This window comes from Oncorhynchus clarkii, chromosome 3, assembly GCF_045791955.1.
Source record: "Oncorhynchus clarkii lewisi isolate Uvic-CL-2024 chromosome 3, UVic_Ocla_1.0, whole genome shotgun sequence".
NCBI classification, from domain to species: Eukaryota; Metazoa; Chordata; class Actinopteri; order Salmoniformes; family Salmonidae; genus Oncorhynchus; species Oncorhynchus clarkii.
Genome location: NC_092149.1, coordinates 71,487,508 through 71,511,148, shown reverse-complemented (window position 1 = coordinate 71,511,148; position 23,641 = coordinate 71,487,508). Strand labels below are relative to the sequence as shown.

Genomic DNA, 23,641 nt, shown 5'->3' with positions numbered 1-23,641 from the left:
CCTGTGTCATGCCAACAGTAAAGCATCCTGAAACCATTCATGTGTGGGGTTGCTTCTCAGCCAAGGGAGTGGGCTCACTCACAATTTTGCCTAAGAACACAGCCATGAATAAAGAATGGTACCAACACATCCTCTGAGAGCAACTTCTCCCAAACATCCAGGAACAGTTTGGTGACGAACAATGCCTTTTCCAGCATGATGAAGCACCTTGCCATAAGGCAAAAGTGATAACTAAGTGGGAACAAAACATCGATATTTTGGGTCCATGGCCAGGAAATTCCCCAGACCTTAATCCCATTGAGAACTTGTGGTCAATCCTCAAGAGGCGGGTGGACAAACAAAAACCCACAAATTCTGACAAACTCCATGCATTGATTATGCAAGAATGGGCTGCCATCAGGCCCAGAAGTTAATCGACAGCATGCCAGGGCAGATTGCAGAGGTTTTGAAAAAGAAGGGTCAACACTGCAAATATTGACTCTTTGCATCAACTTCATATAATTGTCAATAAAAGCCTTTGACACTTAAGAAATGCTTATAATTATACTTCAATATTCCATAGTAACATCTGACAAAAATATCTAAAGACACTGAAGCAGCAAACTTTGTGAAAATTAATATTTGTGTCATTCTCAAAACTTTTGGCCACGACTGTACAACCTTTAACAAGTCGAACGTTTCCTTGTTCTGACTATCACTTGAACGCGGCAATAATACCACAATGACACAAGACTGTCCCAGCCAACACATGAAACTACTAACGCTCCATTCCCAGAGAAGAGATGGCGAAGGTTGAAGAGGATCAGAACTGGCTTTCAGCAGACTGACATTTCAATGGATGGCTGCACTTTCTCAAACGGGAATGGTGGTAATATGGCTGTTATCAACAGAAAGAGTTAATCAGATGTTGATATGGTGGCATGCATCTTTGCCCTACATGTGGGAAACAGTGACTTCACCATGCATTTTATTGATAAGTAGGGGGATGTGTTCAAGTACAGGCTTCTCACTCTGAGCAGGTCAAATAGATAAGAGCCACATATGGACTTTAAACTACCATACCGGATTAAAGGAAATGTTACTGTCTTGAAGGGCCCTAGTGTAATATGGAGCCATGAAGGTGTTGTCTTTTACATTTCTCTACAAGCAGGTGAAGTTAGACAAATGCCTATCAAGCTCGCTCTGAACTTTATTGGTGAGGATCCCCTCAACAAAAGGAAAATATTCATACTAGATTCCCAAACACTATCCAAAGAATGCCTGAATGATCAATTGGACTCTCCAGGGAGGAACAAAACCCTGGGGTATTTTGTAGAGGAAGGACAAGTATTTAACGGTGCTCTGATCTTACCTCATGCCTACAGTTCCATCACACCGTGTAGATTTGTGATCTCAGCTGAAGAGGTGAACAGTGTGTCAAAATCAACTGGTGGCAGCGACCAGTAAAAAGCAGTTGCTGTATTTGAAAGGTATGCCAGGTTTTCTTTTGAAGAACCTCTCCACATTCAGATGGTCAACACTGGACGGAATGGATGTCTGTTTGCCATCTCTTTCAACCACGTGCAGTATGGAAAGACACTTTTCAGGTATTGGAATGCTATTTTGTGAGATCATCATGCTCATTGCTTACTGTGTAAAACTGTATAATTGTCATGGCCCTGCTCTGTCTCCCTCAGGTAGCATCATGCTGGTTAGGTGTGAGCTCCCTCCGTGAGGATGACGTTGTGAACTGTGGAACAGATCAGATACTGCTGGTCTTTGGAAGCCAGAGCCCTACTGTGGGTCCAGTGGATCAATACCTTATCACAGATCTCTGCGGGACAACCTATTCTGAGAGACGCTGTACTTTTTTGCTCTTCTTTACCAGTCTTATAACACCCTACTTATAACCCAGTTCTGATGTGTGAAGATTGTTGTATGTTTCAGCATGGACATGAGAGCGGTGAAGGACGGACCATATCTGACACAGCTCAAGAGAACTACCTCCTAACTGTCAAAACTCTACAGGACAGACTACAGGTATATTGTTACATTAAAGAGAGCAGCATCAAAGCTGTTATTAGTATTTGGGTACAGTTATTAAACGGTTGTAATGTTTGGAGTCTATTGTCCAGATGCAACGATATTCCCGTTTATCCAACATGTTGTTGTTGATACCCCCCCTGATGTGTTTCTGTAGAGTGGTCTGACCTTGCTCCAGCTTCTTCAGAGAGATGTAAGGGTAAAAGAGAGGATTCTACACCAGTCAGTCCAAGCCCTTACAGAAGAGGTCTCAGGAAGAGAACACATTCTCACCCAGACAGAGCAGGTGATTGTCAACCCCAGAGTCATGCTTATCTTTCTTACATTATCATGATCTTTCTTACCATTCAATATATGCCATTTAGATGTACAGTTGAAGACGGAAATTTGCATACACTTAGGTTGGAGTCATTAAAACTAGTTTTTCAACCAACCACTCCACAAATTTCTTGTTAACAAACTATAGCTTTGGCAAGTCGGTTAGGACATCTACTTTGTGCATGACACAAGTAATTTTTCCAACAATTGTTTACAGACAGATTATTTCACTTATAATTCACTGTATCACAATCCCAGTGGGTCAGAAGTTTATATACACTAAGTTGACTGTGCCTTTAAACAGCTTGGAAAAGTCCAGAAAATTATGTCATGATTTTAGTAGCTTCTGATAGGCTAATTGACATCATTTGAGTCAATTGGAGGTGTACCTGTGTACGTATTTCAGGGCCTACCTTCAAACTCAGTGCCTCTTTGCTTGACATCATGGGAAAATCTAAAGAAATCAGCCAAGACCTCAGAAAAAAAATGTAGACTTCCACAAGTCTGGTTCATCCTTGGGAGCAATTTCCAAATGCCTGAAGGTACCACGTTCATCTGTACAAACAATAGTACGCAAATATAAACACCATGGGACCTTGCAGCCATCATACCGCTCAGGAAGGAGATGCATTCTGTCTCCTAGAGATGAACGTACTTTGGTGTGAAAAATGCAAATCAATCCCAGAACAACAGTGAAGGACCTTGTGAAGATGCTGGAGGAAACAGGTACAAAATTATCTATATCCACAGTAAAATTTGTCCTATATCGACATAACCTGAAAGGCCGCTCAGCAAGGAACTCCACTGCTCTAAGACCGCCATAAAAAAAGTCAGACTATGGTTTGCAACTGCACATGGGGACAAAGATCGTACGTTTTGGAGGAATGTCCTTTGGTCTGATGAAACAAAAAATAGAACTGTTTGGCCATAATGACCATCGTTATGTTTGGAGGAAAAAGGGGGAGGCTTGCAAGCCGAAGAACACCATCCCAACAGTGAAGCACGGGGGGCAGCATCATGTTGTGAGGGTGCTTTGCTGCATGGGGGACAGGTACACTTCACAAAATAGATGTGCATGAGGGAGGAAAATTATGTGGATATATTGAAGCAACATCTCAAGACATCAGTCAGGAAGTTAAATCTTGGCCGCAAATGGGTCTTCCAAATGGACAATGACCCCAACCATACCACCAAAGTTTTGGCAAAATGTCTTAAGGACAACAAAGTCAAGGTATTGGAGTGGCCATCACAAAGCCCTGACCTCAATCCCATAGAACATTTGTGGTCAGAACTGAAAAAGCTTGTGTGAGCAAGGAGGCCTTACAAACCTATCTCAGTTACACCAGCTCTGTCAGGAGAAATGGGCCAACATTCACCAAATGTATTGTGGGAAGCTTGTGGAAAGCTACCCAAAACGTTTGACCCAAGTGAAACAATTGAATGGCAATGCTACCAAATACTAATTGAGTGTATGTAAACTTCTGACCCACTGAGAATGTGATTAAAGGACTAAAAGCTGAAATAAATAATTCTCTCTACTATTATTCTGACATTTCACATTCTTAAAATAAAGTGATGATCCTAACTGACCTAAGACAGGGAATTGTTACTAGGATTAAATGTCAGGAATTGTGAAAAACTGAGTTGAAATGTATTTGGCTAAGGTGTATGTATAATTCCGACCTCAACTGTAAGGAACTGTTATCATATTGGTGTTGATGGTAGTGTCTGATCCTCGAACAGGAAGGACTTGTTTCTCTATGGGATGAGGATGACAAGTCAGAGGATCAGACAACAGATGAGAAGATGCAGGTTATACCTTCAATTAGGGCTATTGCGGTGACCGTATTACCCCCCGGTTACGAGTCATGAAGGCAGTCAAATTCCAGGTGACCGTTTAGTCATGGTAATTAGGCTTTCCAATCTCTGATGCTGCTGCTGGTCATTACTAGCCTACCAAACTTGCTAACTGCCTGGTACTCAACACTCTATTGTCCCTCTAATCACTCTGACATTAATGCAAATGTGGTTGAAAATCTAGTCAAACACTTCATGTGCTCATGTTGTGCAACATTTCTATAGGCAATGCATTTGCGTGAGAAAACAGGGTGATGGCCTCTACTAGAACGAGGAGGATCCCATCAGCTTTCTATAGACTAAGTCTACTATATTTATTTCTCAACTTTCCTAATATTAATCACATTGTTTATCTTTACAACAGGAGTATAGCCTACTAAAATGAACCACAGGAAAAGCATCCTCCATTCTCTATTTAAGTGCATAGATGACATGTATTTTTTCCCGCTGCCCCTGTTTTGAGACAGGTGCATGATAATGGTCCATTCTAAAGCAAAACCAATTTCACACATATTATTTAGCTTATGTAAAGATTAAATCAAGAATAGTCTGATGGGTGACAATATTAGCTTATCACTTGTGAATTATATATTATCACTTGTGAGTTATTATTCGTTTTTATTTATTTATTTCACCTTAATTTAGCCAGGTAGGCTAGTTGAGAACAAATTCTCATTTACAACTGTGACCTGGCCAAGATTAAGCAAAGCAGTGCGACACAAACAACAACACAGAGTTACACATGGAATTAACAAAACATACAGTCAATAACACAATAGGGGAAAAAGGATATATACAGTGAGGTAAGATAAGGGAGGTAAAGGCAATGAATAGGTCATAGTGGCGAAATAATTACAATTTAGCAATTAAACGCTGGAGTGATAGAGACTGGAGTAATAGATGTGCAGAAGATGAATGTGCAAGTAGAGATACTGGGGTGCAAAGGAGCAAAATTAAATAAATAACACTATGGGGATGAGGTAGTTGGATGGGCTATTTACAGATGGGCTATGTACAGGTGCAGTGATCTGTGAGCTGCTCAGACAGCTGGTGCTTAAAGCTAGTGAGGAAGATATGGGTCTCCAGCTTCAGTGATTTTTGCAATTCGTTCCAGTCATTGGCAGCAGAGAACTGGAACTGTGGCACCCCATAGAGAATGCCAGAGGTCCGGACAACAGTCCCTCCGATTCGACATACTGAACTCTGTCTGAGAAGTAGTCGGTGAACCAGGCGAGGCAGTCATTTGAGAAACCAAGGCTGTTGAGTCTGCCGATATGAATGTGGTGATTGACAGAGTCAAAAGCCTTGGCCAGGTCTATGAATACAGCTGCACAGTATTGTCTCTTATCGATGCAGGTTATGATATCATTTAGGACCTTGAGCATGGCTGAGGTGCACCCATGACCAGCTCTGAAACCAGATTGCATAGCGGAGAAGGTACGGTGGGATTCGAAATGGTCAGTGATCTGTTTGTTAACTTGGCTTTTGAAGACCTTAGAAAGGCAGGGAAGGATAGATATTGGTCTGTAGCAGTTTGGGTCTAGAGTGTCTCCCCCTTTTGAAGAGTAGGATGACCGCGGCAGCTTTCCAGTCTTTGAGGATCTCAGACGATACAAAAGAGAGGTTGAACATGCTAGTAATAGGGGTTGCAACATTTTCGTCTGATCATTTTAAAAGAGAGGGTCCAGATTGTCTAGTCCTGCTGATTTGTAGGGGTCCAGATTTTGCAGCTCTTTCAGAACATCAGCAATCTGGATTTGGGTGAAGGAGAAATGGGTGAGGCTTGGGCGAGTTGCTGTGGGGGGTGCAGGGCTGTAGGGGTGGCCAGGTGGAAAGCATGGCCAGCCATTGAAAAATGCTTATTGAAATTCTCAATTATCGTGGTTCTCGATTTATCAGTGGTGACAGTGTTTCCTAGCCTCAGTGCAGTGGGCAACTGGGAGGAGGTGCTCTTATTCTCCATGGACTTTACAGTGTCCCAGAACTTTTTGGAATTTGTGCTGCAGGCACAATGATGAATGATGCCCAGCATAAGAAACTGCCTTTTTTTGCGACATTTTCTGATCGTAGTTGCACACCTCATGTAGCCTAGACCATAGGCCTTCATGTTTTGGTAAGGTTTGTATCACAACTAAAGTGGCCAAATAACTTATTAAAATTAAACACATTAATCCGCTTTGCACGGGTTTTAGAGCCTAACTGGCATACAAAACCTGCTTGTGAGTTTCAAGTTTGGGGAAGATAATTTTCACCATAAAAATGCACCTTTATAATAAAAGCATTACATGCATAATCGCATTTGCGGTCACTTTTGATAATGGTGTTTTCTTGCTAATGGAACATTCACGCTTATAGCCTACTGCCATGTGCCCATTGCTGCGTGAAGAAATAGCCTAATAGTTTATCAACATGTTAAGCTAAACTTTCTGATCTGTTGCGTCATCCACATTGGGTAAAAAACATTTTTTTTATGCTAGTGTTTGTATTAATTTGGGATCTATTGCACCCCACAAGTGTCCCAGACTTTGTTTGGAATATTTATTTATTGCACAGAATAGATCGACTTTTGTACTATGGGGGATGGTAGATTGACATAGGCTAGCGCTTTTGCTGTTTGTTGGGACTACTCATCTTGTTGGCTGACACAAAGTAAATGTGGACAGTTCTTCCAATATCTTCAATATGCACCTCAAAATTGGATAAGGACGTGTGCTGTTGTGTCCCCGAAGTGTCTGTCTTCACTTGTAGCCTTTGAGAAAGACCCTATCACGTGATGGAGAGACATATGAGTGAGAGGCGCTTCGGATTGCGCAGCACTCAGGGAGAGGGACAAAGGGAATGCCGCCATGAAATTTGAGGCATTATCAAGTGCTTGTCAAATTGTGAATGAGGCAATTGAAGTGTGTACAGCCTGTGCAAAAAAACTCATTAGAGCTCATGCCTTTCAAGCAACTTTTTTTCAAATCATCTTTAGTCTCATGTAGCCATACAATGTACTAAAAATGTACAAAACATATAGCCCAATGTTTGTAGACCAACTAAAGTTACATGAATAACTCTAAATTAAGCAAACAGGAGTACCTATTTCTTTGTTAATAACCGCTCAACACAGAATAACAGCATGTGCGCACTCCCTCAAATCGTTTGGAGAAAATATTTATATTTTTTTCAGCTTTGTTCAATTGTATTCTTCATACTGTAAAATAATATAAAATAATATATGCTAAATGTACTAGTGTAGCCCACATTAATTTGGCATAGCCACATCAGACCTAACTTAAGGACAACTCAGAGTATGCTATTCTTCTGAAATAGACTGCATTTTCTTTATATCATGCTTCTTTAGAACTGTCTAAAATAAATACTGGATTTATTGTGAAGGTGTAGGCTATATTACGTGTATTTATTTGACTTTTTAAAATGTAGATGTTCCAAAGGTCTGCATCAGTGGCTTGTAGGCTATGCGTGGAAGCCAGGAAATATCTTATTTTCCTCAGTTATGCTTCATTTTTATTTAACCTTTATTTAACAAGGCAAGTCAGTTAAGAACATATTCTTATTTACAATTATTGCCTAGAAATAGTGGGTTAACTGCCACACTCAAGGTACAAATCTGTTGTTCTGCCCCTTTCAGCCTGGGGACTTGATCAGCCAACCTTTTGGTTACTGGCCCAACACTAACCACTAGGCTACCTGCCGCCTCCAGTAGCGAATAGTAGTGAATTGTAACACTTCAAATCTTCATGATATCTTGTTAATGTTATGGAGCTGAGGGCATGTCAATGGTAATGATAGTGGCAGTGTTAATATAATGATTGTATGTGTTAATGGGGTTCAGTCAACCATGGTTCCTGCCTGGTGAACGGCACTTACCAGCGGTTAGATCCCACAACTGGTGTCTGACCAGATGTCTTTATCTACCAACGAGAGCAATTCCCCAAACCAAAAGCCAGAAAAAAAAGCCTGAATACTAATCTTCAAAACCACTCACTTAAATCACACCTGAAAGAGAATGTTTCCCCTCCGGACATTTGTCTCAACATCACAACTTTGATCATTGCATTGATGAGGATATATAGCAAACAAACCTAACATCAAACGCTGTTTATCCCTGTGAAGTGCTCTCAAAGCAAGACGTCAATAACATCTCACCTTCCACAGCCTAAAGTGTAGAAGAGCTACTGTTAAGCGCCAGTCTCTCAGGCGATAACTACAGGCTTTCTGAGAAATTACTCCACAGCAGCCACATGCCTGTCTGGTCACCATGGCAACATGCTCTCCAATAGCCCTGGAGCTGTTTCTGTGGAAGCGCAGACCAATCAAGAGTCCAAGTTGCTCCAGTTGTCTGGAGAGCATCATCCTTATGATGGAATTGCTGGTACAGCTCAAGTAGCACATAGGCTCTCCAGGCACTTTGAGACTTCTTTAAATTACTCATATCCCTTATTTTACCAGGTAAGTTGACTGAGAAGACATTCTCATTTACAGAAACAACCTGAAAAATAGTTACAGGGGATGAATGAGACAATTGATAGCTGGGGATGATTAGGTGGTCATAATGGTATGAGGGCCAGATTGGAAGCTGGGGATGATTGAGTGGTCATAATGGTATGAGGGCCAGATTGGAAGCTGGGGATGATTAGGTGGTCATAATGGTATGAGGGCCAGATTGGAAGCTGGGGATGATTGAGTGGTCATAATAGTATGGGGGCCCGATTGGGAATTTAGCACCCCATGAGATCTCTAGTGAACACACCGTCAGGACACCTGTTTAACATCCTATCCAAAAGACGACACCCTACACAGGGCATATATACTGGTCCTCCAACACCACTTCCAGCAGCATCTGGTCTCCCGTCCAGGGACTGACCAGGACTAACCCTGCTGAGTTTCAGAGGCAAGCCAGCAGTGGGATGCACGGTGGTATGCTGCTGGCACTCACTAGCTCACTCACTCATGAATGCTAAATGTAATTGATTCCCTGTGCGGCAACCTACCATGTCCAAGTGATTGTTCCTGACGTGTTATATATTTTTGTTCCAACTTAGTGGAGAGTGTGACTTTATCCATCCTGACAGAGGCAGGCCAGTGCCAGGCGCTTGCGGTCATTCAGACCCACAGCCAAGTGTCCCCCCCACACACAAAGATCCCATCTCACTGCTCTCACCCAGTGCCTACGGCCAAGATAAGCAGGCGAGATGGTGCCAGTGGAGCCTGTGACACAGACACACACAGACTGGCAGTGACCGCTGTGACTGACCTGACCCCACTGCTGACCTCTGGCAGTGTCAAATGTGCTGTCATGCTCCATTACGTCCACAGACAGGGATCTTCTGGCTCCCCGACCGCCCTAGTTGAAGTCGCCCAGTACGAAGATTGTCTCTGCTCCTTGGCGAGGAGGAGGGGGAGACTGAGAAGGAGGGGAGGAAGTGCAGCGGAATGAGAAAGATGGAGCCCCCTGATCCAGGCTCTGCATAGCGACTCAAGAGGTGCAGGGAGGTGTGGCCGTGGGACAGGGAGAGGAGGAGGTTTAGCCCCCTGGTGGACGTGGAACGCTGTCGTAGGCTGACCCTGATACTGTCCCAGGTTCAGTTGGAGGGAGATATAGCCACCCTCATAGAGTCACAGTCACTCATTCAGCTCTGCACTGCATTGACATGTATAGTAGTTCCTTTTATTTAAATGCTTTCATGAGTACCAATGGATTGTACGGTTACGTTCATTTGCTTTCTAATATTCTGTAAGTGCCCATTATTCAATGAAATATTGAGTTTCAGTCCAGGTGATGTCGCTCTTATCTCATTTTGAACTGAGTGCTACCCAATGCATTGGTAAGGAGAAGTTTCAAACCAGAGATCGATATGGTTCACCGTGTATGCTACTGTAGTTGGTAGGTTTACATATCTGTTACTGTAAACCTGTCTACCAATAGTGTGGGTGAATGCGTGTCTCCTTTGGACAACGTCCTGCTCTTCACACCTCATCTCTGTGTGATCGCTACTCCTCTCTCCCACTCTTCTCCCCTCAGACCGGCAGCCTGTGAAACACTCTTTAATGTGTGCTGCTGTGCATTGCACACTGGGAAAGGCCGGCTTCTTACTCTGTTCTGAAGTGGGAAATGCTGTGTGTGTTCAGAATGAAATGTTAGGAGGTAACTGGATGGCATAAAGGAGGTAACTGGAAGGTCTAAATCTCCTTCCCTGGTTGGTAGCTGGATTTGGCTGCAAAACCTTTTAGTAGCAATTCTGCCCTTCATGGTTCAGTTCTGTTCTCTGTAACATGCTATAAAATTAACCCATTTTGGATGATGGCTCATGATGACCACATGTAGTACAGTTACTATTGTGTCCTTCCTCCAAGGGAATCAACAGCAGCCCTCTCATGAGTCATCATCCCAAGCTGTTAGATCAGTTATTTCTGACTAAAGGTGTCTGTTATTTACAGAATACTTAAATAAAAACGATTCAACTTTAAACCTGTTTTCTGAGAATTGTGTCCTATGGTGATACCTGCCATTGTGTTTTTCTCCTCTCTGTCATTTTCACAACACTCACAACACAACACACTATTTTACTCTCACCCTGCACTGAGGCACCTGCTCGATTTGTTATGGTATCAGCTGGGGATGGTTTTCTGCCTGGAGCCCTCTTCAAACCTCACTGCCTGGCAGGCTGAGGAGAATGTATAGGGATTTGTTTTGTCATCCCATTATTGCATGCTAACTTTCATTAAGTTTGAGAAGGATGACTGCAGGGCTCCTGCTGCCTTCCATCTGCAGAAGTGCTTCCATCACAATGAAGAATGTGGTTTCTGACAGAGGATGTCATCAGGCACCATTGAAGAAGAGGACCAGACATGAAGCTTGCAGGATTGCATCTTTCTTCTCCAGAGCCAAAATAGTTTATGTAGGTTGTTATTAAAACATGAAGGCAATTGACCAGTCATTCCAGATTTAAATCTGTTGACAAGACAAGGTCATGTACACTGTAGCTTGTACAATTTATTGGAATCCTAATGTTACTGTTACATTAATAATTTAATAGTCTATTATAGGGATTATTCTGTACTTTTGTATAATTTTTAGCCAGTAGTTCTAAAAGTAGTGCTCACGAGCCAAAAGTGGTCCCTGAAATTGTGTAATACATCACGTGTACCACATCATTGCTCTTGCTCTGCTGTGGGTGCATTTTGCTAGCGGTCACTCATATGGCGAGGGGCTGAAGCTCATTGGTTGAACTCAACTTACTAGGGTGCTGCCCCACATGGGGGAACATGTAGGGGAAAATGGCGCAGCACAGCTTCCAAAAACACCTTACATTCAAACTAGGGATTTCACGGCTAATTGAGGCAAGACTGTAATTCTGTCTTAGATTATGCATGTATGAACTACACATTGACACATCCAGCCCAAAGCGGGAAGTAAAATAATACTTATTAGTCACCAAAGTTCCGGAGCATGTCTTTAAGGGACAAACAAGCCCCAGATACTTGATTGACTGTTTCCAAAGGCATCATTGCGGTAATGTTGACACTAACAATGATGAGTAATGTTGGTGGAGAGGAGTGGAGTCATTGTTTATGTTGATGCTGAGTGACAGGAGGTCTTCCATGTCAACCTTGATCGCTCTGCCCCTGGTCTGCTTGCTATAGCTACAATGGCTTGCGAAAGTATTAGCCCCCTTGGCATTTTTCCTATTTTGTTGCCTTACATCCTGGAATTAAATAGATTTTTGGGGGGGGTTGTATCATTTGATTTACACAACATGCCTACCACTTTGAAGATGCAAAATATATTTTTATTGTGAAACGAACAAGAAATAAGACACAAAAAAATCTGAAAACTTGAGCGTGCATAACTATTCACCCCCCCAAAGTCAATACTTTGTAGAGCCACCTTTTGGAGCAATTACAGCGGCAACTCTCTTGGGGTATGTCTCTCTAAGCTTGGCACATCTAGCCACTGGGATTTTTCTTAAGGAGCTGGAGCAAAACTGCTGGATGGGTTCTGCTGGTGTACAGCAACATATAAGTCATACCACAGATTCTCAATTGGATTGAGGTCTGGGCTTTGACTAGGCCATCCCAAGACATTTAAATGTTTCCTCTTAACCACTCAAGTGTTGCTTTAGCAGTATGCTGAGGGTCATTGTCCAGCTGGAAGGGGAACCTCCATCCCAGTCTCAAATCTCTGGAAGACTGAAACATTTTTCCCTCAATAATTTCCCTGTATTTAGCGCCATCATTCCTTCAATTCTGACCAGTTTCTCAGTCCCTGCCGATGAAAAACATTCCCACAGCATGATGCTGCCACCACCATGCTTCACTGTGGGGATGGTTGGGTTTGCGCCAGACATAGCGTTTTCCTTGATGGCCAAAAAGCTACAATTTTATTCTCATCTGACCAGTTTACCTTCTTCCATATGTTTGGGGAGTCTCCCACAAGCCTTTTTGCGAAAACTACACGTGTTTGCTTATTTTTTTCTTTAAGCAATGGCTTTTTCCTGACCACTCTTCCGTAAAGCCCAGCTCTGTGGAGTGTATGGCTTAAAGTTGTCCAATGGACAGATAATCCAATCTCTGCTGTGGAACTTTGCAGCTCCTTCAGGGTTATCTTTGGTCTCTTTGTTTCCTCTCTGATAATGCCCTCCTTGCCTGGTCCGAGAGTTTTGGTGGGCTGCCCTCTCTTGGCAGGTTTGTTGTAGTGCCATATTCTTTCCATTTTTTAATAATAGATTTAATGGTGCTCCGTGGGATGTTCAAAGTTTCTGATATTTTTTTATAACCCAACCCTCATCTGTACTTCTCCACAACTTTTCATGGTGCCGCTCACTTGGTGGTGCCCCTTGCTTAGTAGTGTTGCAGACTCTGGGGCCTTTCATAACAGGTGTATATATACTGAGATAATGTGACACTTCAATAAAGTCCACTTGTGTGCAATCTAACTAATTATGTGACTTCTGAAGGTAATTGGTTGCACCAGATCTTATTTAGGGGCTTCATAGCAAAGGGGGTGAATAGATATGCACGCACCACTTTTCTGTTAAGTCATTTTTTAAATTTCACTTCACCAATCCAAATAAAAATCCATTTAAATTACAGGTTGTAAAGCAACAAAATAGGAAAAATGCCAAGGGGGATGAATACTTTTGCAAGGGAATGTATTGACTAAGGTCACAGGTTACTCTCACTGCAGGACTATGCCGCGTTTCCCCTATATTGATTTAGCAGCAGTCTCCCACCGCTGCTAAATTGTTGCAACTGCTGCCAAATATATATACAGTTGAAGTTAGAAGTTTACATACACCTTAGCCAAATACATTTCAACTCAGTTTTTCACATTTCCTGACATTTAATCCTAGTAAAAATGCCCTGTCTTTGGTCAGTTAGGATCACCACTTTATTTTAAGAATGTGAAATGTCAGAATAATTTTAGAGAGAATTATTTATTTCAGCTTAACTAATCCCAGTGGGTCAGAATTTTACATACAGTACACTCAATTAGTATTTGGTTGCATTGCCTTTACATTGTTTAACTTGGGTCAAACGTTTGGGTAGCCTTCCACAAGCTTCCCAAAAATAAGTTGGGTGGATTTTGGCCCATTCCTCCTGACAGAGCTGGTGTAACTGAGTCTGGTTTGTAGGCCTCCTTACTCGCACATGCTTTTTCAGTTCTGACCACAAATGTTCTATGGGATTGAGGTCAGGGCTTTGTGATGGCCACTCGAATACCTTGACTTTGTTGTCATTTTGCCACAACTTTGGAAATATGCTTGGGGTCATTGTCCATTTGGAAGACCCATTTGCGACCATGATTTAACTTCCTGACTGATGTCTTGAGATGTTGCTTCAATTTATCCATGTAATTTTCCTCCCTCGTGAAGCCATCTACTTTGTGAAGTGCACCAGTCCCTCTTGCAGCAAATTACCCCCACAACATGATGCTGCCACCCCATGCATCACGGTTGGGATGGTGTTCTTTGACTTGCAAGCCTCCCCCTTTTTCCTCCAAACATAACGATGGTCATTATGGCCAAACAGTTATATTTTTGTTTCATCATACCAGAGGACATTTCTCCATGTGCAGTTGCAAACCAAAGTCTGACTTTTTTATGGTGGTTTTGGATCAGTGGCTTCTTCCTTGCTGAGAGGCCTTTCAGGTTATGTTGATATAAGACTCGTTTTACTGTGGATATAGATACTTTTGCACCTGTTTCTTCCAGCATCTTCACGAGGTCCTTTGCTGTTGTTCTGGGATTGATTTGCACCTTTCACACCAAAGTCCGTTCATCTCTAGGAGACAGAACGCATCTCCTTCCTGAGCGGTATGACGGCTGTATGGTCCCATGGTGTTTATACTTGCATACTATTGTTTGTACAGATTAACTTGTTACCTTCAGGCATTTGGAAATTGCTCCCAAGGATGAACCAGACTTGTGGAGGTCTACAATTCTTTTTCTGAGTCTTTGGCTGATTTCTTTTGATTTTCCCATGATGTCAAGCAAAGAGGCACTGAGTTTGAAGGTAGGCCTTGAAATACATCCACAGGTACACCTCCAATTGACTCAAATGATGTAAATTATTCTAACAGGAAGCTTCCAAAGCCATGACATCATTTTCTGGAATTTTCCAAGCTGTTTAAAGGCACAGTCAACTTAGTGTATACTATGACTAGTGTGGCTGGAGTCTTCTGACCCACTGGAATTGTGATACAGTGAATTATAAGTGAAATAGTCTGTCTGTAAACAAATGTTGGAAAAATGACTTGTGTCAGGCACAAATTAGATGTCCTAACCGACTTGCCAAAACTATAGTTTGTTAACAAGAAACTTGTTGAGTGGTTGAAAAACGAGTTTTAATGACTCCAACCTAAGTGTATGTAAACTTCTGACTTCAACTGTATTTTTTGTACATACATTTCTGCCGAGACAAGCTTCTAAATGGAGAGTCGTTAGATCAATGTCTGGAAGTTTTGGGGAAAATCTAGCATGTCATTGCGCTAACATTAGTAGCAATGCACTCTATCAAATCAAATCAAATTTTATTAGTCACATGTGCCGAATGCAACCTTACAGTGAAATGCTTACTTACGATCCCCTAACCAACAATGCAGTTTTAAAATATACAGATAAGAATAAGAAATAAAAGTAACATGTAATTAAAGAGCAAAAGTAAAATAACAATAGCGAGACTATATACAGGGTGTACTGGTACAGGGTCAATGTGCGGTGGCACCGGTTAGTTAAGGTAATATGTACATGTAGGCAGAGTTATTAAAGTTACTATGCATAGATGATAACAACAGAGAGTAGCAGTGGTGTAGAAGAGGGGGGAGGGGCAATGCAAATAGTCTGGGTAGCCATTTGATTAGGTGTTCATGAGTCTTATGGCTTGGGGCTAGAAGCTGTTTAGAAGCCTCATAGACCTAGACTTGGCACTCCGGTACCACTTGATGTGCGGTAGCAGAGAGAACATTCTATGACTAGGGTGGCTGGAGTCTTTGACAATTTTACCATACCAGGCAGTGAAGCAACCAGTTAGGATGCTCTCGATGGTGCAGCTGTAGAAACGTTTGAGGATCTGAGGAACCATGTCAAATATTTTCTGTCTCATGACGGGGGATAGGTTTGGTCGTGCCCTCTCCACAACTGTCTTGCTGTGCATGGACCATGTTATTTTGTTGGTGATGTGGACACGAAGGAACTTGAAGCTATCAACCTTCTCCACTGTAGCCCTGTCGATGAGAATGGGGGTGTGCTCGGTCCTATTTTTCCTGTAGTCCACAATCATCTCCTTTGTCTTGATCACGTTGAGGGAGAGGTTGTTGTTCTGGCACCACACGGTCAGGTCTCTGACCTCCTCCCTACAGGCTGTCTCATCATTGTCAGTGATCAGGCCTATCACTGTTGTGTTGTGTAAACTTAATTATGGTGTTGGAGTCGTGCCTGGCCATGCGGTCATGAGTGAACAGGGAGTACAGGAGGGGACTGAGCACGCATCCCTGAGGGGCCCCTGTCTTGAGGATCAGCGTGACAGATGTGTTGTTACCTACCCTTACGACCTGAGGGTGGCCCGTCATGAAGTCCAGGATCCAGTTGCAGAGGGAAGTGTTTAGTCCCAGGGTCCTTAGCTTATTGATGAGCTTCGAGGGCACTATGGTGTTGAACGCTGAGCTGTAGTCAATGAATAGCATTCTCACATAGGTGTTATTTTTGTCCAGGTGGGAAAGGGCAGTGTGGAGTGCAGTAGAGATTGCATCATCTGCGGAATTTGTTAGGTTCTAATTCTCAGAGTTAAAAACTCTATGAACACTATGAAAGCTTAACACAAATGTATTCTTCCCAGAGAATCAATAAGGCTGCATTAGACAAAAACATTTTCATACAAGCACTGATATTTAACCGTTCCTCAAGGCTGAGTCTCCTCCTACACATCTGTACAAACATCGTTCTTTACTGCTAGGCAGGACACTAGTGATACGGGCCATAAACTTTTATTTCTCCCTTAAGGTGACCTGACCTCAACCCCCTCTGTCACTAATCCATGGCTCTCTTCCATTATCAATGTCTGCCACATGTAATCGCTTCCCTGCGCCCAACACATTCCAAGCTTAATTGCACACACTATATACCTTCCTACTATAACAATGCACTTCTAGTGTAGACCCTCTAAACCTCAGCACTCCCTCAGTGACATAAATAAGTATATTTCATATTCTCAGAACCCAACAATCTGTTGGGCCGGTATGCAAATTGGAGTGGGTCTAGGGTTTCTGAAATAATGGTATGCACGCTACCCTTGCCACCCAGCTGAAAAAAATCTGAGGGGAAACAATGGCATGTCAGTTAAATGTATGTGAAAATACATAGGCTTATTTATCAAAAAAGAGAAGTAGGCACAACTCTACCTAGCTTTTCTACATAGAAGATTTATTTTGGCTATACCTCGACTCATCGTTGACGGAAGTAATGTCTCACCCTGTGTTTATTGACCACAATTCCAAGTGGCAGACTTACAGTATTCCAAATTCAACATTTCCTATGCAGATTTTTTTTTTTTTATCTTAAAAGCTATTCCCAGTAATGTGTTTGAATGGAACCATCACAGTTCCTTTTAAAGTAGTCCTCAGACGTAACTCGCAAGTGGAGGACTCTATCAAATATCAATAATGTATACTGATATTTGTTCAACTTAGCGATTCCCCTGCGTTCCCTTCTTATCACATTCTACCACTTACATTTAAGTTATTTAGCAGACACTCGTATCCAGAGAGACTTACAGTCAGTGCATTCATCTTAAGATAGCTAGGTGGGACAACCACATATCACAGTAAGTACATGTTTCCTCAATAGAGTAGCTATCAGCAAAGTCAGAGCTAGTAAGAGGGGAAAGAGTCAAGTGGGCGTATTATTTCACGAAAGGCTTCTTTTTTTAACCACATTATTTTTAGTTTCTGATTTGACTTCTTGGGTTTCTGACTAGTGGAACTTTCCAGATACAGTCAGAAAGTGTGGGGTTTTTCCGTCTAATTCATATCATTCCTATAATTGTCCCATCAGGAGCATAAACAGTGTTTATCAGCTTTCGTTAGTAACCATATCTCTGAGCAGTAAAACTCAGAAATTATAAAGGGATATTTATTTATGCACTTTGGACTAGAGATTTAGAATGATATAATGGCTGTGCTTTGAAACCATTCCCAAGACAGCAGGGAAACCAGTCTTGGCAGGCCTCAAGGGGGATCAAAGCAGTCCAGTCTCATTGATTATAGACTAGCTACCTTGAGACATGACAAAGGAGCTGAGATCAATATGTCCAGACCATCCTCACACACTAACATCAGTAGGACCCCACATAAGTTCACATCTAGTAGCACATGAAGTCTGTGTCCAACCTCTAAAAAGGTGGAAATTAACATGTATTTATTTGTACCTATATTTAGCTAGGCAAGTCAGTTTGGAACAAATTCTAATTTACAATGACATGCTACACCGGCCAAACACAGATGATGCTGGGCAAATTGTGCACCGCTCTATGGGACTCCCAATCACAGCCAGTTATGATACAGCCTGTATTCGAACCAGGGTGTCTGTAGTGACATCTCTAGCACTGAGATGCAGTGCCTTAGACCGCTGCGCCACTCGGGAGCCCATTGGGTGGTTTTGTTAGTTAGTGTAGACTTGGCGGGCTGTTTTGCAGTTCCAGGCAGTATAATGGGTAAACATTGGTTTTAATTGGATGATAATGATAAAAGCTTTGCTGTGGTCATCTATATAAAGCTGGTTTAATCCCTAGAATAACGTAAAACAGTTTGTTTGTTAACATATTAATCTCCCAAATTGTTAAAGAGGAGAAAGACCAAAAATATATTCTGTGAACTAAAGGATCCACCAGTTTCCAAATCCAATCAATCCCCACATGCTGGACTTTCCATTTCTGTGCAGTTGCTATGGAAACCCTGTAATTTCTTGTTTCTCCTTCCCAGAACGTCTTGAAGCCTAATGAATGATTGAAAGTCGTGTTTTCTCTATCTGAGACAATTAAGATGCTGTCTATTTTTACTTTTTATGCTGACAATAATTGTATTTTTATAAGCTGTCATGATTCAACTTGATTGGATGTTTCTATAAGACTGCCTTTTAGACCAATAATGAACAGTGATGTAAAGTGGTATTATTTGTAGAGTATTAACATTATGGATCAATGCATAATCCTAATACATAATCCTTATGCACTATCACCTGCAGTTGTATGCAATATTCTGCCACATACACTACATCACTTTGGCGACTAGTAAGTCTTTTTTTAACCCATAAATCCTGTTCAAGCCGAGGGAGGGGGGTTTTACTAAGCAATATGGGATTGTTTAACAAGGACCATTTAGCTATTTGATTTTGAAGACCCCTTGAAACATAACATTTTTTTTTAATAAAAAATGACTTTTGGCCTTCATGCTATTAGCCCATACAAACGTATTGAATAACATATTCACCAACATGGAACAACAGATAGTCCCCCAAAAAATCTAAAGGATGTGTGTTCTGAAGTGTCTGTCCTATAGCTGGAGATACTGTGCATTCGGAAAGTATTCAGACCCCTTGACATTTTTCCATATTTTGTTACATTACAGCCTTATTCTAAAATCCCCCCCCCCCCCCCCATCAACCTCGTGGATTCCTTAGCTATCTATCTAATAGAAAGCATGACAATGATCCCAAACACACCACACGGGCAACAAAGGAGTGGCTTCGTAAGAAGCATTTCAAGGTCCTGGAGTGGCCTAGCCAGTCTCCAGATCTCAACACCATAGAAAATCTTTGGAGGGAGTTGAAAGTCCGTGTTGCCCAGCAACAGCCCCAAAACATCACTGCTCTAGAGGAGATCTGCGTGGAGGAATGGGCCAAAATACCAGCAACAGTGTGTGAAAACCTCGTGAAGACTTACAGAAAACGTTTGACCTCTGTCATTGCCAACAAAGGGTATATAACAAAGTATTGAGATAAACTTTTGTTATTGACCAAATACTTATTTTCCACCATAATTTGCAAATAAATTCATTAAAAATCCTACAATGTGATTTTCTGGATTTTTTCTCTAATTTTGTCTGTCATAGTTGAAGTGTACCTATGATGAAAATTACAGGCCTCTCATCTTTTTAAGTGGGAGAACTTGCACAATTGGTGGCTGACTAAATACTTTTTTGACCCCACTGTAGGTCTGCTGTTAGAACCACTAAAGGCCGTTTAACCTCTATTGGCCGCTTAACCACTGATTCCCTCCAGGCCTGAGGACAAATACTTTCCTCTAGGCTCAGATTAAAGATATGACAGATAGGAGTGGCTGTCAATGCCAGGTTGTTTGTCATTATTGATTGTTAACAATAACAATCTTATTCACACTAACTTTACAAAATTCAAACTTGCAATACTTTTCTTTCATTGTTTTTTTAATGCATGAATACGATGGCTCATTGTTCAATGAAGTAATCATTACAATAACTGACAACATCAAATGGTTTTGGATGAATAAGCCATCTGACTTGATAAACGATGGAGTTGAATTTGTCTTTCTGCCCATAATTTAATTTAAAGTACTCCAAAGTTGTTTTTCTATCATTCTTTATATCATTGATCTTGGCTTCATAATACAGTTTCTTCTACTTTTTGTTGAGTTTAGTCACATCATTTCTCAATTTCCAGTAGGTCAGCCAGTCAGATGTGCAGCCAGATATATTGGCCACTTCTTTTGCCCCCATCTCTTTCAACCATACAGTTTTTCAATTCCTCATCAATCCATGGAGCCTTAAAAATTCAAAAAATCTGTTTCTTAACAGGTGCCTGTTTATCAATAATTGGAAGAAGCAATTGAATAAATTCATCAAGTGCAGTGTCTGGATGCTCCTTATTAATCACATCAGACCAACAAATATTTTTAACATCATCCACATAAGAGTCACAGTAAAATATTTTGCATGATCTCTTATATACTATTTTAGGCTCAGATTTTGGAACCTTGGCCTTCCTGGATGTAGCCACAATATTGTGATATTTGCATCCAATGGGTATGGATACAGTATTAGTAAAAATGTGATCGATACATGTGGATGATATTTGTTCCTTTAGTGTTTGTAAACACCCTGTTAGGTTGATTAATAACCTAAACCAGATTACAGCCACTGGTTACAGTGAGAAGCTTCCTCTTGAGCGGACAGCTTATAGAAAAACAGTCAATATGCAGGTCCCAAAGAAAGTAGACCTCTCTGTTTACATCACATACACTATCAAGCATTTCACACATAATATTTAGAAATGGACTGTACTTGGTGGCCTGTAGCAACACCCCAAAAGAAAAGGCTTAGATGTGCCAAGAGAACCTGCAACCACAATACTTCAATAACACTTGACATAAGATCTTCTCTAGGTGTTACAGGGATATGGCTCTGAATATATACAGCAACACCTCCCCAATAAGCATTTCTGTCTCTTCTATATATTTTATATCCTTGTATTGCTACTGCTGTATCATCATATAAATTAAGTGAGTCTCAGAAATGGCTAATATATGAATGTTATCTGATGTTAGCTAGTTATTCTCTCAATGACTTACAGATTGTTGTCATCTTGCTATTCTCCTGTTTCACCTCATCGAGCTGACCCAGGGATAACTGCAAACTGTTCTTCAGGTCCTGAACCTCTCTGGTCAGGTTGTCCATTAGTTGAATCGACCAGTACTTAGACAAAACACTTGAAGCTATTTTCTTGTTGTTGTAACAACTGCTTGTAGAACTATTTTTATTAGTTTAAAAGATCCTTTGCCTGTGATAGAGAGACACCACTGTCCTCAACGGTACTCCTGCCTGCTTTGGTCTTTGTCATGATAGCTAACAACGTAGGTTACGAGGTTACTCCTTGCAGTTCCAGACAGGGTAGGTCACAGGGAAGATTGAACACAACAAACAGCAGGGATCTAGACAGCCACAAACCCAGGACAATCCGCGGTCCCAGCTAACAACCCTGTTAGCTTGATATGCAGCTAGCTAACAGTTAGGCTAGCTGCTATGCCAAATATTTTCTCAGACCCTGCCTTGGTTGGCAGGATTACTGGACAGAGAGTTTCAGTCCTAGCAACTTATGCCAAATGCATCCCGGGATCCAAACTAAAAAGTTAGCTAGCTACTAAGAAACTTTGCAATACACTTTCAAAACAACTAACTTTTCAAAACAACAAACCGAGCTCTCCCTTGTTCCCACGTTCAACAGGAAGTGTTCAAAAGGACCTAGACTTTAATCTTTTATTTTAAAGATGCAATATGTTTTTGGGCGACCTGACAAAATTCACATAGAAATGTGAGTTATAGATCTGTCATTCCCATTGTGCTGAATGTGTCAATGTGTAGTTCATACATACATAATCTGTGAGCAGAATTACTCTTACCTCAATTAGCCACGAAATACCTAGTTTGAAAGCAACTGTTTACTGGAAGCTGTGCGGTGCCATTTTCCCCCCACGTGGACCAGCACCTAGCAATTAGAGTTTTAGCCAATGAGCTTCAGCCCCTCGCCTTTTGAGTGACAGCTAGCAAGATGCACACACAGCAGAGCGAGACAGACCACTTTTGGCTCATGAGCGCTACTTTCAGAACTACTGGCTAGAAAGTACACAAAAGTACAGAAAAATCTCTTTAATCCCCAACATTACACATTTTCTTGGATATGGCTCAATATTGATCTATCTATATATATATTGATCTCTCTCATTCATTTCCAGCATAATAATAATAAGGTCCAGTGAATTGACTAGTGGAAAAGGTAAGTCCTATATACAGTAGAGCAATATTATCTTTTCTGTCTAATTCAAATGATTCACATGGTAATTTGGTGTCGGGGCATAACATGATGCCTTTCTGGGCAGCAGTAATTTGCATGGCTCTCACATTAAACAACTTCAGAGACAATTGCACTGAGTGGAGACCATTTAATATGTTCTACCACTTATCCCCGGGTGTGTGTCTAATAGAATTGTCCTGCAGTGTCGTTGAAGCCACCCTAGCGTTTTCTATTCAGCTGGAGTCCACATAGGTAAATGTCACCTGCTGTGATGTCTCGCCAACGCACCGTGAGGCCCATTATCCCACATTAACGGAAGCCCGCTGTCGCCCCGGGTCTGTGTCACACGGAGCGACCTGGAGAGAGAGAGAGAGAGTGAGAGAGAGCCCAGCCAGGCTTCAGCAGTCACCCTGAGTCATTGGCCAGGTAAGTAGAAAGGACAGTTGTTGATTTTTCTCTCCTCTAACCTTCTCTATTCCCAAGTTAATATAGTAATGTCTGCTCTTGGTTTGTCTGTAATCATTATTCATCAGTATTGATTCCTTGTTGCCATCCCTCTAGAAATATTCAACTCTGTAGTCTGCATCATAATCATTCTTCTAAAATGTGGTCAGCTAGTTCCAAACAGACAGTACACATCATCTAAAGATATGACAACCTGTTTGAAGATGGGACAATACAGTAACTATGATGAGGGAGAGCATATGTGTGGTGCACACTCAACTTTATTGATGTACAGTTTAGTAAACAACCTTTTTCAGAAACACCATTCAAGAAAAAACTTTCCTCATATTATGTCAGAAGTGCAAGGACCAATAACTGCTCTATACTATTATGTGTTATGAGAAGGGCTCTGTGTTTTGGGCTATAATGTCACATGACCTAGATTTTAATATTTTATTTTAAAGATGCAATATGTTTTGGGGCGACCTGACAAACTTCACATAGAAATGTGAGTTATACATCTGTCATATTCATTGAAGCGGTAGATATGGTCTATGTACGCTATTTCTATGCTTCCCGTTTTAAAGTAGATTTTTTTTTGTCTTTTACTTTCGGCTTCAAACAGCTGAAAATACAATATTTTTAGTTATGGAAAATATATTTCAAAGCAGTATAGA

At 41.4% G+C, this 23,641-nt stretch overlaps 1 pseudogene; it reads left to right on the top strand.

The window, feature by feature from the left end:
* Positions 1–862: 862 nt before the first annotated feature.
* Positions 863–4,212, top strand: LOC139385990 (Fanconi anemia group B protein-like; annotated as a pseudogene).
* The last annotated feature ends 19,429 nt before the right edge of the window (positions 4,213–23,641 follow it).